The sequence below is a fragment of the Neomonachus schauinslandi genome, chromosome 13 (genome assembly GCF_002201575.2).
Source record: "Neomonachus schauinslandi chromosome 13, ASM220157v2, whole genome shotgun sequence".
Taxonomy (NCBI): Eukaryota; Metazoa; Chordata; class Mammalia; order Carnivora; family Phocidae; genus Neomonachus; species Neomonachus schauinslandi.
Window position 1 is genome coordinate 21,067,665 of NC_058415.1, and position 15,629 is coordinate 21,083,293.

Consider the following 15,629-nt stretch of genomic DNA (forward strand, 5'->3'; position numbering starts at 1 on the left):
CATAGAAATCCTGCTGGAATTCATAGGTTTGTGCAATCACTCCAACTCTGCTTAGATTTTTGTTCTTCCAGATGAAGGTAACAAGTAATAAAATAAGGTGCTAAAACTTAAGGGATAATAAAGGTGAAAAATCTTAGCTGAAAAGAGCACAATATCACATCTCTATTTATGCAGCTGGTACAAGCAGTTCCTTAGATTATTCTAATGAAGACAATACAACTATACTTTCCTCTCTCTGCCCCCTCCCAAATACTTTCTTTTGTGTATAGATTATACACAAAAGTCTTTTCTCTTTTTTTCCCCTCAGTGTATCAAACACACTTTGAAATGCTAATTATTCCATTTACTTTCATTAAAATTCAAATTGCTGAGTGAAGATGCGGATAAGGGTCGCCTGATAATCAATCTGAAGTGAAGATATTGCTTCAATTATGCCTCTGTCTTTTAACAAAGGAAATCACAACTCTGGGATGACTGGCGGCGGTGGTGGAGTCCTAGTCTGATTGTGGCTTGTTTTTTAATGGGCTATTTTGAGCTCTGTTATGTGGCCCTCTGACCACAAGAAAATACTGGTAGTAAATTGGACGACATCATAAATGGGAAGGGGCAACCTTTATTTCCTCAGAAGTGCTCCCTTGGAAAGAAGGCGGAATCAGAACCAGCCGTGTAGACTCATCTGTCGTACACTTTCTACGCTCTGGGGATGAGGGAGAGATGAGAAATGAATACATTTCACAAGTAGTTTTTATTTCATAAAACTCCAGAAAATAGCAGCATGTTACATTTTTTAAAAGGTTGCAAAAGCTTTCATTTTAGAGTTAGGTATATATGTCTCTTCCAGCCATGTTTGCTTGAAGCACTCGTATTCGCGTTGGGATGTATTTTGGTTACCCGACCTCCCAGGGTCACCAGGGATAGAACCTGCATTTCTCACCCACGGCACGACTGTCTGCTGTTGAAGGAGAGAATGTGTGCAGGAGGACTGAAAGGGGAGCGTGCTGGGTCATTTCTGGCTTCTTGGTGTTCATTGTTTGTGTGAACTGCTAAAACACAAGTAGCATCCTACCTTAGGACTGGTTGGCAGCCATTTCTCCAGGAAACAGAAGGCTGTTTTGTTTCTTTTCCCAGTCTTATTAGTTACTGTCAGTACAGTGGAGAGATTAATCTAAATCTAAAACCCATTGTTTTATGTTGGATGTTGCTTCAAAATAGGGAAGATCTAAAACTCAGAACAGGTTCCCTTCCCTTCACTCATCAAGTATATTTTTAATGCTGTTTCATATCTATTTCATTTTCCATACCTTGTTTTGAATGGGATGGCAGATTGCCTTTTCTCAGGGAAAGGATGATTTATTAGACTGTAGCCAAGTTACTGACAGACATATTGTGTATATATGGATTTAATTATTAAAATATAGCAAATTTAATTTTGTGACCTAAAAAACTAATTTGAAGAACTCACTCAGTAGAGCCGCATGCTATCAAAGTAGCATGTGCTGTTTGTGGATCTGGTGGGGATTCCAGATTATTGGTGTCTGAGCCGGAAATGGAGTAACAGTCACATAATCTGACTATCCTGAAAAATAGATTGCAGGGATAGGGAGCCACAAACCAAGTGAGAAGGAAGAGCCCCATCACAAACTCACTTGATACATTCCTACTGCAGCTCTTCTCTGTGGTGTGTGGTCTTTGTCCCAACCCCGGTGATGCCTTCTGTCCAGTAGTTTTCAGTTTTAACACTGTGGGATTTTCAGTGCACCAGCTCTTCTGTGTCCCCTTGAGCATGGCTATGTTGTGAGGTGGTGCCATTTTGACTTGCTGCCGAAAGTGATGAGGGGCCAATTTTAGATTTTTGTACTTGGTTTTGGGAATGTAGAGGGCCATGATTTTTTCCACTGAGGGAACGAAATTTTCCTCCCAAGAGGCAAAGACCCATCTCAAGCCCCCGCAGACAGACTTTCATTTGTTTATCACTACGTATGTATCTGTTTTATATGTATGCACACCATCCAGACAAGTGCAAATGTTCCCAGATTTAATGAAATCTGATGAAGCACCTTTTTAACTCTGCAATATTATTCTACCTTCATTGGTAAATGAGCCAAACCAGTGATCCATGCAGTTTAAATGCAAAATGCTGAAGTGAGCCCGAAACCTGGAGAGGCGGCTTGTTCTCTTGACAATAAGCTAGTTGTGTTTAATGGAATGAAACACAGTTATAATGATTTCTTTCACAGGTCATGTTTAGTTTAAAACTGTTGATAGATTGAAATAAGTTAAATATCATTTATCTTTTATTTATAAGGAAAAAACCTAGGAAAATTCCTGTGTCGTATTCTGCAGTCAATATTTTGTGTGTTGTTTTGAGTTGGTCATATCTCACATTTCCTTGAAGCTTTCCCGGAGTTCCCCCAAATGGGCTGAGGGAATGTTATGTATCTAGTCTGATCTTGTTATGTGTCCTACTAGCCACTGTATTTTTAAATTAGAATCTCTGCGAGATCACACTGTTGGAACAGCACACAAATTGTAGTTTTAAATCAGTAATATGATCTAATTAGAAATGATGTTTTCATTTCCTGTATTATTAAATTGAGTCATCTGACTATCTTAAAATGCTTTTTAAATCCATTACACTATATAATCAGCACATGCTGTGTGAACGTGGTTATGCTTAATAAAGGAGACTGGCTTGGAACCTCATAAGAATTTCACTAAAGAATTTCACTAAAGAAGCCACCATTAGGAAAAAAAGTTTTGTTAGTACGAACATTGGAAAAGAAAATGTTTGGCTTGTAAAAATAGAAAGTGGGGTTCCTTTGGATTTCCCTCCACCCTCCCTTTTAACCTAACTCTTTGAAGGGGAAAAAAAAAAGGTAGAAATATGCATTAAAAAAAAAAAAAAAACCCTTAAAAATTCCTTAAGAACAGGTATGCCGTGGTGTTTGTAGGAAAATGCAGTTTAGCACAAGAAATGCTGAACCTCAGTTTTTAGCAGTGACATTTTAATGATAGGAAGTCTGCAAAATTATTTGCCATCAATTGTGAAGGCAATAACAAGCCTTGGTGGTTTTTCACACTCTCTGTGTTAAGTGCTTTCAGAATGACAGCGTAAACTGTGTTAGAGAACTCCAAGGAAGTAAAACTGATTAAAATGTTCATGCTTGAATGGTGCTGATGGAATAGTTCATTTGGACTTTCTCTACCTCCTGCAGCTCAAGCTGAAATATTAAAATTCAGTGGATTTAAATCTCTCTCCTCTCAGCTCAGGAAAAAAACATTACATTTTAATAGGTTTTAAACCCATAATTCATTGGTTTGGAGCAGCACTATTAAATCTATTTAAATATTACTTGTATTACTAAGGAAATGATTTAAATGACTTTGCCTTTACCATCCTAGGTGTTTGAGTTAGTTCAAAAAAAAGGAAGACAATACCTTCAGGGGTTTTTTCTTCCTCTTAGCATTTTGTTTTATTGTCCTTGTCATATGATTGGACCTTAAATTACACACACACACACACACTCCAGATTGGCATTTTGGCAGAGGGTCTTGCAGTATGACAGTTTGAAAGGTATGTCCCTCTTTTTCCATTATAGATTTCAAAATTGCCATTTTAAGTTCCAGAGGCATTTAGATACGCCATTGTGGTAATTTTTCTTGTTGTATTTTTAAACTAATCAGTCATTAGGCAAAAAACTGGAAGATACAAATATGTAGGTATTTATAAAAATGTGTGTGTGTGTCTCTCTGTGTTCCTGCCTGTTCTGTCACAGCTTCCAGTAACATAATATTTGAAATACAATTAAAAATACTTCACTTTCTCAACTAAAGGAAAAAGATCTTAAGTATCCAAGAGCCACGTTTTCATCCCACCTCTGTATGGGCTAATAAAGGGCTTGCTAGAGGTATTGTTAATTTTGCAGTAGTTGTGCCATTGTCTTTGGGGCACAGATAACCCCACAGTGCTGAAGCAGTGGTGTCCCTCCTGGGCTACCACATTCTCGCAATATCCTCATTTCCCTCGTCCGCTTTTCTCTCTGGCCATTGCCAATACATCTACAGTGTTTCCCCAGGCTTGACAGCACCTCCCCTCAGCCACACTGTGAAGCTCTTGCATTTCCAAGTGCTCTTGGTGGGGAATCCACTCTTCACTTACGCCTGAGCAGTATGAAAGGCTGAGGTATTTACACCTACCCCCATGGGGTCATCCTGGACACACAGGCAAACAGTGAAATGACCGCCCTCCTGCCCCATTGGTGGGCAATTTTGAGGTGCTTTCTTCGTTGTTCCACAAAGGGTCCCAGCAGGACCTAGTTTCACCTGGCTGCCCATGGTAGTCATCAACTCAGGGTTACATCCTTGTTTTGAATTTCCATTCTTCCCTAGGTCCCACTCCTGTCCTGGGATCATTTCTTAAAATTACCTGCAGCCAAAGCCCTGTCTCTCTACTTTTGGAAGAACTAGGAAACTCAGGATTTTACTTCATTGGCCCGAAGCTATAGCTAGGCATTTGTACTCAGATGCTTTAATCGTGCTTTGTTTTCGGACGTGAGTTCTGCGCATAAAACATTTTTTCTTTAACAGCTCCGCTTTTACATTATTTTTTAAATAAATACTTTCCCATAAATTTCTAGGTGAGCATCCCTTTCTTTTTCTTCTCCCAGCTGATGACTGTTGGTATTTTCTACAGGTATATAATAGGGAATGAACTTAAAAACAAGCTGTGAAATAGATTGGTGTTTCATCAGAGATTGTTACTCCACCTTTGTGACTGTCTTTACCAGACAGTGTGCCCGGACCTTAAAGGCTTTATGAGATATGCTGGCCACGTCTGCGTGATGGACACAGCTTGCTGGGATAAGGGCTGGGGAGGGGGGCGGGGAGGAAGGAGGCTGGTTTTCTGTAGTTGTAGGACTTTGCTCACCTGCTCTCACAAGTATGATCAACCCGTGATTGCACATAAGCCAAAGCAGTTTTATATGCTAAGTCTACACATTCTTATATATGTTGGTATGCCTGCCCCTCACCCTTTTATTGTTTTGTTTTTAACTGATTCATTTATTGTGGATCAGGGGGCTACATTATTGAATGATGCAGTCATAATCTAATCTGTGCTACAATTTGATGAGGCTCTAAGAGCAGTAATTTCCCTTCTCTCATAGCAAAGACTCATATATTTAAGTAATTTTTTTTAGCTCTGTCTCCACTTCAGAACTCCCTAAGAAACCTGGGTAAAGAACGGATTTCTAATTTGTATTTATGGTGTATACTCTGTTAAGAAATTTCTAGAAGCTAGTCGGTTTTTCCCTCCCTTCCTCCCTCCCTCTCTCTCTCTTTCTTTCGTTGTTGGCAACCTGAAGTGCTATTCTTTTTCTTTCTGTTGAGGAAGGAGCCCTTCTCTCCCTCCTTCCTGCTAATACTAATACGTGTATTTCCATAGCTCACAAAGTGTGACAGGAGTTGCAGAATGTGTCTGCGTGGGTGTATCTTAGTAAAAGGCCTGTGGGCTTTGCGCTTCCACTACTAAGGAGAAGGTAAGAGTGTCCCAGATCTGTGATCTGCACTTCATTCACACCAGAGCACAGCAGGCTGAGCCTGTGTAGGGGTCCAGGGGTCTGGGTGGAAGAGTTAACACAGAAAAGCAGGTTTCACTCAGGGCAGCTTGCAAGCTTACACTTTGTTATCCCTTTTGGTTGGTTAGTGGTTTGTTTTGTTTTTCTTTTTTGCATCCCTTTTTCTGATTCTCTTACTGACGTCTTGCCCTTAGTGTCCCTATTAGCAGCAGCGGCTCCCAGGTAGCCAGACCTCTTGCCTTGTGTCTTCCGAAGCTGGGAGGGCAGGAAGAGGCAGACTCACCCAAACAGCAACTCCAGGGTTTAAGGACTTAGGCTAAAAGGACTGTTGGTGTGTGTCCTCCTCAAAGTTCCCTAGGAAATCAGTTTGGGAATCTTTTACCTAAAAATGCATTTGTGATCATAAGTGTTTTCCTAAGGTCCTTTGTGAAAAGGTTAGAACCTTTTATCAAATGGTTAAAAATAATGATGACATCTACTCCTTCATTCATTAAGCAAATATTTGAATACCTTCACCAAGTCATATCACAGGGGCACATTTTATGTTCTCTTTGAATGATATTTTTAAACATTTTCTTAAGTGTATTCTGAAATGATCCTCAAATTACATTTGAATCATCTTTAAGGTTTTGGTAGTTGTACGCTTTCTGGTTTTGCATTTTACTACACATAATCAACTTTTAATTTACACATTTTAATTTCAGTAAAACTTTAGTTTCCAAGGACAACAGAATAAAGAGAGACAGTAGAAAGCATAATAAAAATGAGGCATACATTTATGAATTTATATTTTTTGTATTTGGAATTAGGAATCTAGCAGTACACATTCATTGTTGATATTCTGTATATTTCAAAAAGATTTATCGAAGTATAATTTATATAAAGTGAAGTTGACCCTTTCTAGCATAACAGTCCTATGAGTTTTGACAGCCGAATACAGGCATGTAAACTACCACCACTATGGGGATACAGGATATTTCTCTCTTGTCCCGCCTCCCCAGATTCCCTTGTTCTGTGTAGTCAGTTCTTTTCCCTACTGCAGCCCCTGGCACCTACCTGCCCATGAAGTTTTTTCTCCCAAAGTGAGCCTTTTTGAGAATGTCCTATAAATGGAATTATACATTATATAGCCTTTTGAGTTTTCATCTTTATTTAGAGTAATGCATTTGAGATTTGTCTGTGCCTGCCTGTATCCCTAGTTCCTTTGTATGGCTGAACGATATTCTATTGTAGGGTACACTAGTGTGTTTACTCCTTGAAGGACAGTTGGGTTAGCTGTAGCTTTTTGTGGTTGTGAACAAAGTCCCAGTAAATTTTAACATACAGATTTGTGTTAAGTTTTTGTAAGTGAATATAAGATTTCCTTTCTTCTGGGTAATTACCTGGAAGTGGGATAGCTGAGTTACGTGCTTATTAGTGTATTTTGGAGGTAACTGACCTACTGTTTTCCAAAGTGGCCATATAGTTTTGCACTCTCGCTAAAAGGCTCTGTGAGACAACGTTTGCTCCACATCTTCAGCAGTACGCGATATTGTAGGCTTTTCAAGTTGTCAGCCATTTCTGATAGGTGGACGGTGGTACTCGTGCGTTTCTGCATTTCCATAACAGCTGATGACGTGTTGAGTGCCTGTGTACTTACTTGCTGTCCCTCTGTCTTCTTCGGGAAGTTTCTGCTCATTATCTTTGCCTCCCTTTTTCCTAGAGTCAGTTATTTTTTTATTATGAAGTTCTGAGAGTTTAAAGCAAAACAATACTCTGGGTGTAAGTCCTTTGTATATTTTGCAAATATTTTCTCCCAATCTGTAATCGTCCTTTAATTTGTTTTAATAGTATCTTTTGAAGAGCAGAAATTTTTAACGCTGGGAAGTCCGATTTATGAATTTTTTTTCTTCATGAGTCTTAACTTTCGGTGTTGTCTTTTGATAATCTTTGTCTCACCCAAGACCACAAAGATGTTCTTCTGGCTCTTCTTCTAGAAGTTATATGTTTAGGCCTGTGATCTAGTTTGAGTTAACTTTGTTTATGGTATGAGATAGAGGTCCAGTTTCTTTCTTTCTCTCTTTCTTTCTTCAGACGGACCTTGGATTCGATGGTTCCAGCACATTTGTTAAAATAACTCTTTTCTCCATTGAATTGCCCTGGTACCATTGTTGAAGATCGAATGACTATATGTATGTGGGTCTTCTTCTGGACTCTCTTCTGCTCCATTAAACTGGGTGTCTGTTCTTTTGCCAATGACACACTGTCTCAATATCTGTAGCTTTCATTATCGATATTCCCCATTCCGTTCTGTGCTTATTCTTTGCTGTTCTTGCTTGCCCTCTTTCCAGTACCCCTCAGAATTTGGGTCTTCATTGTCCATGTCCTAGAGACTGGCTGATGGAAGAAGGGAGGAAAGAATCCAAGCTCAATAAAAAACTTCTCTCCTATCAAAAATGGTATCTATTCTGCCTCCAGACTCTTCTGTCAAGGGTTACTATACTTGCTGTCTTCCCGCCTCCTCCTCATAGGGCTTCTTATTTATGCATTTGTCACTCTCTGCTTTATCCTACCTGCAGCAGCCAGACTGATCTTCTGGAATACAACTTAGATCCTGTTGCTCCCCTGCTTAAAACCAGTCTCTGAGGGCTGCCAGTTTTGCTTAGAATGAAGTCTATATATCTTACTGTGGCCTACAAATTTCTTTGTGAGCTGACTCTTTGCCCACCTCTCTGATGTCACATACCACTCATTCTCTTCATTTGACTGTATTTCACCCACATTCCCACATTGGCCTCTTTCCTCTGTCCCGGGGTCACCCAGGCTGCGTCTTGACTGAGGGTTTGTGCATCAGCACTTTTGAAGGCCTGCCCTCCATGTCCTGACATGGTCTTCCTAGTGCTCCTTAAAGTCCCAGCTCATGTAGCTCCCAAGAAAGGACTTCCCTGATCAGCAGGCTTTAGTAGCTCTTTTACCCAGTTCATTCTCTGCCCTATTAGCCTGCTCTGTTTTTCTCATAGCATTTACCATTTATTTGTTCATGAATGCATCACACTCCCTTCACTAGCAAGTGAAATCTTGTTCACTTTTCCTGCCGTGGTGCCTAGAACAATGTGTAGCTCATCGGGTTCAAAAAATATTTGTATAGTAAGTACTCAGTTACTATTTGTTCAATAAACATGCAGTAATTTATTATGTTTAATAAATATCTGTTTAATAAATATTTGTTAAATACTCTATTTTGAGCTATTTTTGCATCCTCTCCCCCCCCCGCCCCAATGCACACAATTTTGAGAGGAAGTTTGGACTGGTAGAAAATCCACAAGTGTCACTTACAGTATGATCTTAGGAATTTCATCTAACAGTTTTCTCACCTGTAGGCTGCATGGCTGGAGCAGATAACCACTAAAGTATTCTCACTTTTCTAACGTTGTATGCACTGTATGGTTTCTGAGCCTCTTTATTTTGGTAACTATTTGTTTTTTATTTTAAAACTAGAGACTTTTTTTGAGACACTTTTGTGTCACAGTTATTTCTCTTCATTTACATCCCTAGGCTTAGATTCTTTTCCCTAAACAGGTAAGTAAAAATAGTAAATGTTTAGGATTTGTTTTGTGTCAGTACTGTGTTTAATCTTCACATCAACCCCATGTGGAAGATAGTATTACCTTCCCAACTTCATAAAAAGTGAAACCAAAGCTCTGAAGGGGTAAGTAGTTTTCTAAAGGCCACACAGGGAGGAAGTGGCAGAACAGGGTTCACACTTAGACCAACTTCAGAGCTCACACATTGAACCATTCTGTTACACTTGTCCCTTATTTGTTCCCTCGACTCTGTGTTCTTCTTTCTTTTATACTAGGATCAATAGTCTCTTTATCCCAAGATCCACTGTAGGATTGTCCAGTGCCCAGAGCTCTGTGAAGGAAATGGAAATTGGGTGTGCCTGATGCACATACTAATTGGTTAGCCTAAGTTGTCTGAAGCATATTAGTTGAACAGATCATCTGGCTACTCTGACTCATACTATGTTTCTCTCGATCTGTTGTAACTTACTCTCATATGTAAGAATCACAATTTGTTATGAACACCACTTTTAAACCTAGGTCCTTGGTATTTAAACCTGGGTCCTTGGATCTTCTTGGATTTCATGCTTGGGTATTAGGCTGTCCATTAGCTCCCTGAAATGTTGACAAAATTATGGGTGGGTAAAAGAGATACGTGCATTTTCTAGAGAAGAAATTTTGGACTTAGTTTCACAAAAGGTCCCATGACACAAAAATGTTTGAGCCTGTGTTTTATGGCAGAAGAACTGTGCCGGGTCCTGATGGGAAATAGTAAAATTCCTGGTGGGATGCATGCAGCTAGAAAGCAGTTGTCTGTAGCATTAAAAGAGGAGACATTCCTAGACAATTGTTCAGAAACCTGGAGATCAGGACTTTATACTGATTTTGTTTCTAAATATTGCCCAGGGGATGGGGGAGTTCCTTGAACTGTTGATGGTTTAAAAAACAAAAACAAACGAACAAACAAAAAACCCAAAGCTACACTTTGTTGATATCATCATAGGTACTATGGAACATAAGTTACCCATATGAAACATTTAAGCTTTAAATGATTGTTCATAATGGCTGCTTGGGATATTGTTTATATTTAGAGGAATTAACTGGAGCCAGCAGCTGCCTTCATATAGTTGTATTAAAAAAAAAAAAAAACAACAGACAAGTAAATATTCCTTCAGAAACTTTATTAGTTTCCTGTTTATACCAGCACCCTTTAAAGTTCTGGGACACAATGACAATTAAAAACTGGTCCCTACCTCTTCGGTGCTCATGATTTCATGGGAGGGGTAAATCCAAAGATGGATAAATCATGTTAATATTAAATCATGAACCAAGCACCGGAGTAGCAGTTACCTAGTGAATGCAGATGTGTGAGGGTAAGCGAATTATAGGCAGCAGTGGCTGAGGAAGGGAATACTGGTAGAAGAGGACCCTAGAGGGCCAGTGGCCAGTCAGAGGGTACATAAATAAGAATCTCTGGGGATTGCCAGTATATTTGGGGGCGTCCTGTTTGAAATTATTTCATGGTCTTATGATCAATTGTACTTTTTTCCTGCTCTCGTTTCTCCATCTGGAGAAAGTCTTGTCTATTCTGCTTGTGAATTACAACTGCTTTGTGGGATGCAGTAATACTGCACACTGAAATAGTCATGTTGACCTAATCAGCAAGAGTTAACTCTAACCCCTACACATAAACCTTTTAAAGAAAACTCAAAATGGTCCATTCTAGAACCCTTTTTAAGGCAGTTCCACAGCCATTCTGTCCCTTGTGATTTTCATACATTGTTTTCCCTTGGTGGATTCATAAAAAGGGGGGAGAGTTTATCCTCTGTGACCAACAGGGCCAGTGCCACTGTAGCTCTGAAGCGGAGTGGCAGTCATGTGTTTTTCCCCCTGGGTATTTCTGGGTTGACCATAAGCAATTTGTAGATACTTCTCTGCACAAACGAATATCTGGGAGAAGGAACTGTTGCAAGAAGTTTAAGCTGCTGCCTACTTGGATTCAAAGCTCAGAGGTGGTTTGGGGTCTCTTTCAGCTGATAGCCTCAGACTGGCCTGTGAGCAGATAGATGTCAGGGCAGGTTTTGTTGGTTGTGTTTTGCAGGCTGAGCCTGTACCTCCTGCTGTGGAAGCTAAAATCCAGGTGCTCTGTCCAGCCTTCCTCACAGCTGGGCTGTGGGCCAGTGACCCTATCCAAGTCCATGAGCTATAAGGAGATACCGTTTTCTCCTTAACAGTAAGACCCAGAAAAAGAAAATTGCCCTCTTTCTGCATTTGAACATAGTTGTGTGAGGATGAGTTAATGCTTGGAGCTGTGGCAGCCATCTTGGTGTGGAAATGGGATATGAGAGGCCATGAGAGCCAGAGAGATGTTGACACAAAACCTTGATATCGCCAGGTCATCCGACTAACCCTGGACTTGTTAAGTGAGAAATAAAAATCTCTGTTACTCAGGCCACTTTGATTTGGGTATTCTATAACTTGTTGAGAAACTCACTGTCTTAACTGGTATTTTGTAATACCATGGTGACTCCATATATACATCAAAATGGGAAACAACCTAAACTTGAACCAAACGATTGAGGATCCCTTAAATGAACTCTCATGTATCTATACAATGGCAGATACTATGCAGCCATTTCAAATGATGCAAAGTATTACTTAGGGATATGGGGAAAAGTTTGATACGCACTAAATAAGAAGAACTTTAAACTACAAGATAGCATGATGTTATTTGTGTTTTAAAAGGCTTATATATGCATTGAAAAAAATACTAGATGGACTTGATCATTACATGAGTTGTTTTTTTGGCTGGTAGGATTTTGCGTGACTTTTAATTTCTTTTTCTTCTTCTTGTTCATTACACACATGACTCTTCTGATCTAAAGAAGTTATACCTTCTGTGAACTAAAACTGCTCTATAAAAATAAGGTATTTAGAAAAATTACAAAGCAAAATTGTATTTATAGACCCATTCCTCCTCACTTCTGCCCCATCTGAGTAAATAGTACAATCATCTACCCAGTTACTAGGGGCCTGGTGTCAACAGAGTATCCTGGATTCCTTCAGTTAGTCTCATGCCCTTCTCCTTCCATAACCATATCTTTTCATGCCGCCTCAACTTCTCTGCACTCCTTCTACTCTTTGCAGCTTGTACTGCCACAACCCTAATCCAAGTCGTCATGAGTTTTTGGTTTGAGCCCCTGTATTACCTCCCACCTGGTCTCTCTTCCCACCTTTCATCATGGCCACCTCCCAGTCTCACATGTATTTTAAACATTATAAAATTATTTAATACTCTAGCTTGCAATACTGATTAGTCTTTATTTAAACCAGTGGAATAAATACTCAAAAATAGATCCATTCATACACATTAGAAGGGCATGTGGATCAATGAGGCAAAAGATGGCCACTTGTAAGTACTATTGAGGGGATAGTTGGTTATTCTTGTGGAAGAAAGGAAATTGTGTCCACCTATCTCATCATTTACAGAAGTCAATCCAAAAAGCATATGAAAGACAGAACTTTAAAACTTTCAGAAAAACACAAAACAGGAAGAATCTTTATCTTGGAGGAGAGAAGCATTTCTTAATGGGTCACAGAAAGCTCAAACCATAAGAAGAAAGATTGATAATATTACCTAGTTAAAATTTAAAAACACGTGTTCACTAAAAGGTATCCTAAAGAAAATGGAAAGACAGGCCCCAGAAACTGAGAGAAGATACTGGTAACACATATAGCCAGCAAATGATTACAATCCAGCTTAAATCCATTAAGGACAAACTAAAAGTTCAATTTGAAAGACAAGACAAAACCAGAAAAACTCACCATGGCCTAAAGATCTCCTTATTCTTACATCAAAGTCTAAATTCCTTTCTGTCCATGATCTGATTCCCATATTTCTGTTCTACCATACTTCTTCCTTGCTCCCTGGGCTCCCACCAGACGTCATTTTGCTTCCTTGGTCACTTCAGGGCCTTTGCCGGTTCTGGGCCTTTGCACCTGCAAAGGCCTTTTGCAGGTGCAAAAGGCCTCTTGCCTGATTCCTTTCTCCCAGCGCTCTGCAAGGTGCTCTCACTCTTACTTTTTACGTTTTAGTTCAAAAATCACTTCCCCAGAGGGGCAGTCTCTTCTGATTCTTATGAAGGATCGCTTACCTCCTAGGGTTAGACCTCCCTAGTTAAGAAAGGTCCCCATAGGGCAGCAAGTGCCATCACTGGACTGGATGGTGGGGGCTTGTGCTTCATTCTTGATGCTGATAAAATCTACTGACTCACATGTATGGCTGTTGGCCTATAAGATTCTAAAGCCCATCCCTGCGGGTTGGGAGGATTCCCACTTCACCAGCAATTCTCTCACACCAGCTGGGTGTCCTGTAATTCAGCTAAATTCTGATACTATCTCTCTGGAGATAGCATCCTGCCTCAGCCCTGCAAGATACCTTCCCACCACCACCGCCATCCCCTCCTCTTCAGAAGCCACTTGCAAGTCCAAGTTGTCACCTGTGTTTCCGACAGTTCCCTTCTTGGGTTCCATTAATTTGCTACAGCAGCTCACAGAACTCAGAGAAACATCTTACTTACTAGATTGGCCATATCTTGTAAAAAAGATATAACTCAGGAACCAGAAGATAGAATATGTCGCATAAGACAAAATATGGGGAAAGGGTGTGAAGTCTCCTGCCCTCTCCTAGTGCACATTCTCTCCAACTCTTCCCATGTGTTGATCAGCTGGGAAGCTTTCCCAACCCTGTCAAACTTTTGAGTTTTTATGGAGGCTTTGGCATGGTGGATTAAATCATTGGCCACTGGTGATGGGACGCAGTTTCTAGCCCACTCCTCTCCCCTGAGGTCAGAGAGTGGGGCTGAAGTTCTAACCCTCTAATCACACAGTTGGTTCTCCTAGCAACCACCCCCCAAAGTCACCTCATTAACATAGCAAATGACACCTTTGCTGCTCTCATTGCTTAGGAACTCTCAAGGGTTCTCTGTGCCAGAAATAGTGGACAAAGACTAAACATATAATTACTGTAAGTCACAATATCACAACCTGGTTCAGTGTTTTTCGAATTGTGAGTCAGACTCATGAGTGTGCAGTGAAATCAATTCAGTGAGCCATCGTCAACATTTTTTATTAAAAAGTAGAAGAGAATAGAAAATATTACGGGGAGCTACACATACTATTTGGTATTGTTAAAATTTTGTTTTGTTGACATGTGTATTCTCTGCAGATACCTGCATGTCCACACGTATACACATGAGTTTTGGTCAAAATGTTGGAAAGCAGCTCATCTCAGTGTCATCTGAAATTCATTCTACTTTTGAAGGTCAATTGCAGGATTACTGAAGAATCTAAAGTAGATAGCCTTTTTAAACGCAGCTTGACTTTTTTAAAGTACTCTGAAATAACTAAAGAAAATTTCCTGAGGAAGATCTCCTAGCTCGGTGACTTTAACGACTAAAACACAAAATAGAAGCATTGGTTTCAGTAAGATATAGGTTAAAAATCTCTAAAAAAATTTTTTTTTGAAGCTTAAACAAGTTTCTAGGAAATGATATTTCTGTTATTAATTTGCTTAGAACTATCTTTCCTAGTAAACTTTGGACCAATTCAGAAAAAATTCTAACAGGATCTCCGATGGGAAAGTTAACATAATAATCAGATTTGGGGGATTTTTCCCCTCCATTTCTTGTCATTATCACTTTGAGTTAATCTGCAAGTTCTTTTTATTATTGCTTCTCGCCATGTATTCACTTACTGGCTTTTGCTAGATGTATTTGTTAAAAGCAAAACCTCCTGGGGCACCTGCGTGGCTCAGTCCGTTAAGCTTCTGCTTTTGACTCAGGTGGGCTCAGGCTCCCCACTCAGAGGGGAGTCTAGTCTGCTTCTCCCTCTGCCTCTGCCCCTCTTCCCACTTGTGTGCTCTCTCCCTCTGAAATAAATAAAATCTTAAAAAAAAAAGACCTCCCAGTCCTTTTTTTTTTTTTTTAAAGATTTTATTTATTTATTTGAGCAAGAGAGAGACAGATAGTGACAGAGATAGAGAGAGAGAGCACAAGCAGGGAGGAGAGTGAGAAACAGGCTCTCGCTGAGCAGGGAGCCCGACGACGTGGGGCTGGATCCCAGGATCCTGGGATCACGACCTGAGCCGAAGGCAGCCGCCCAACCGACTGAGCCACCCAGGTGCCCCAAGACCTCCCAATCTTCTGTCCAGAAGGGCGCATCTATTTTTCCCATCCCAACAACTACAGAGAAGTGGAAAGAATAGTAAAATCAAGACTGTGTACTCAGCACCTAGACTCAACCAGTTAACATTTTGTCTTTTGCATGTGTGCTGTACTGTTTGAAAGGAAGAGGCCATCATGACGATGGGTTCACCTCGTGATACATCAGCATGCATCTTCTATGAACGAGGGTATTTTCCTAAATCAGGATGATACACTTAACACATCTGCAAATCCAGGGTATTGTTTGTATTCCCAATTCTCCAGTACATAAAATGTCTGTGGTAGCA

At 40.1% G+C, this 15,629-nt stretch overlaps 1 protein-coding gene across 18 annotated transcripts in view; it reads left to right on the forward strand.

Moving 5' to 3' along the window:
• Nucleotides 1–15,629, forward strand: part of LOC110579734 (TLE family member 4, transcriptional corepressor) — a 143,072-nt gene that overhangs the window by 49,103 nt on the left and 78,340 nt on the right. The gene's annotated exons all lie outside the window — the stretch shown is intronic.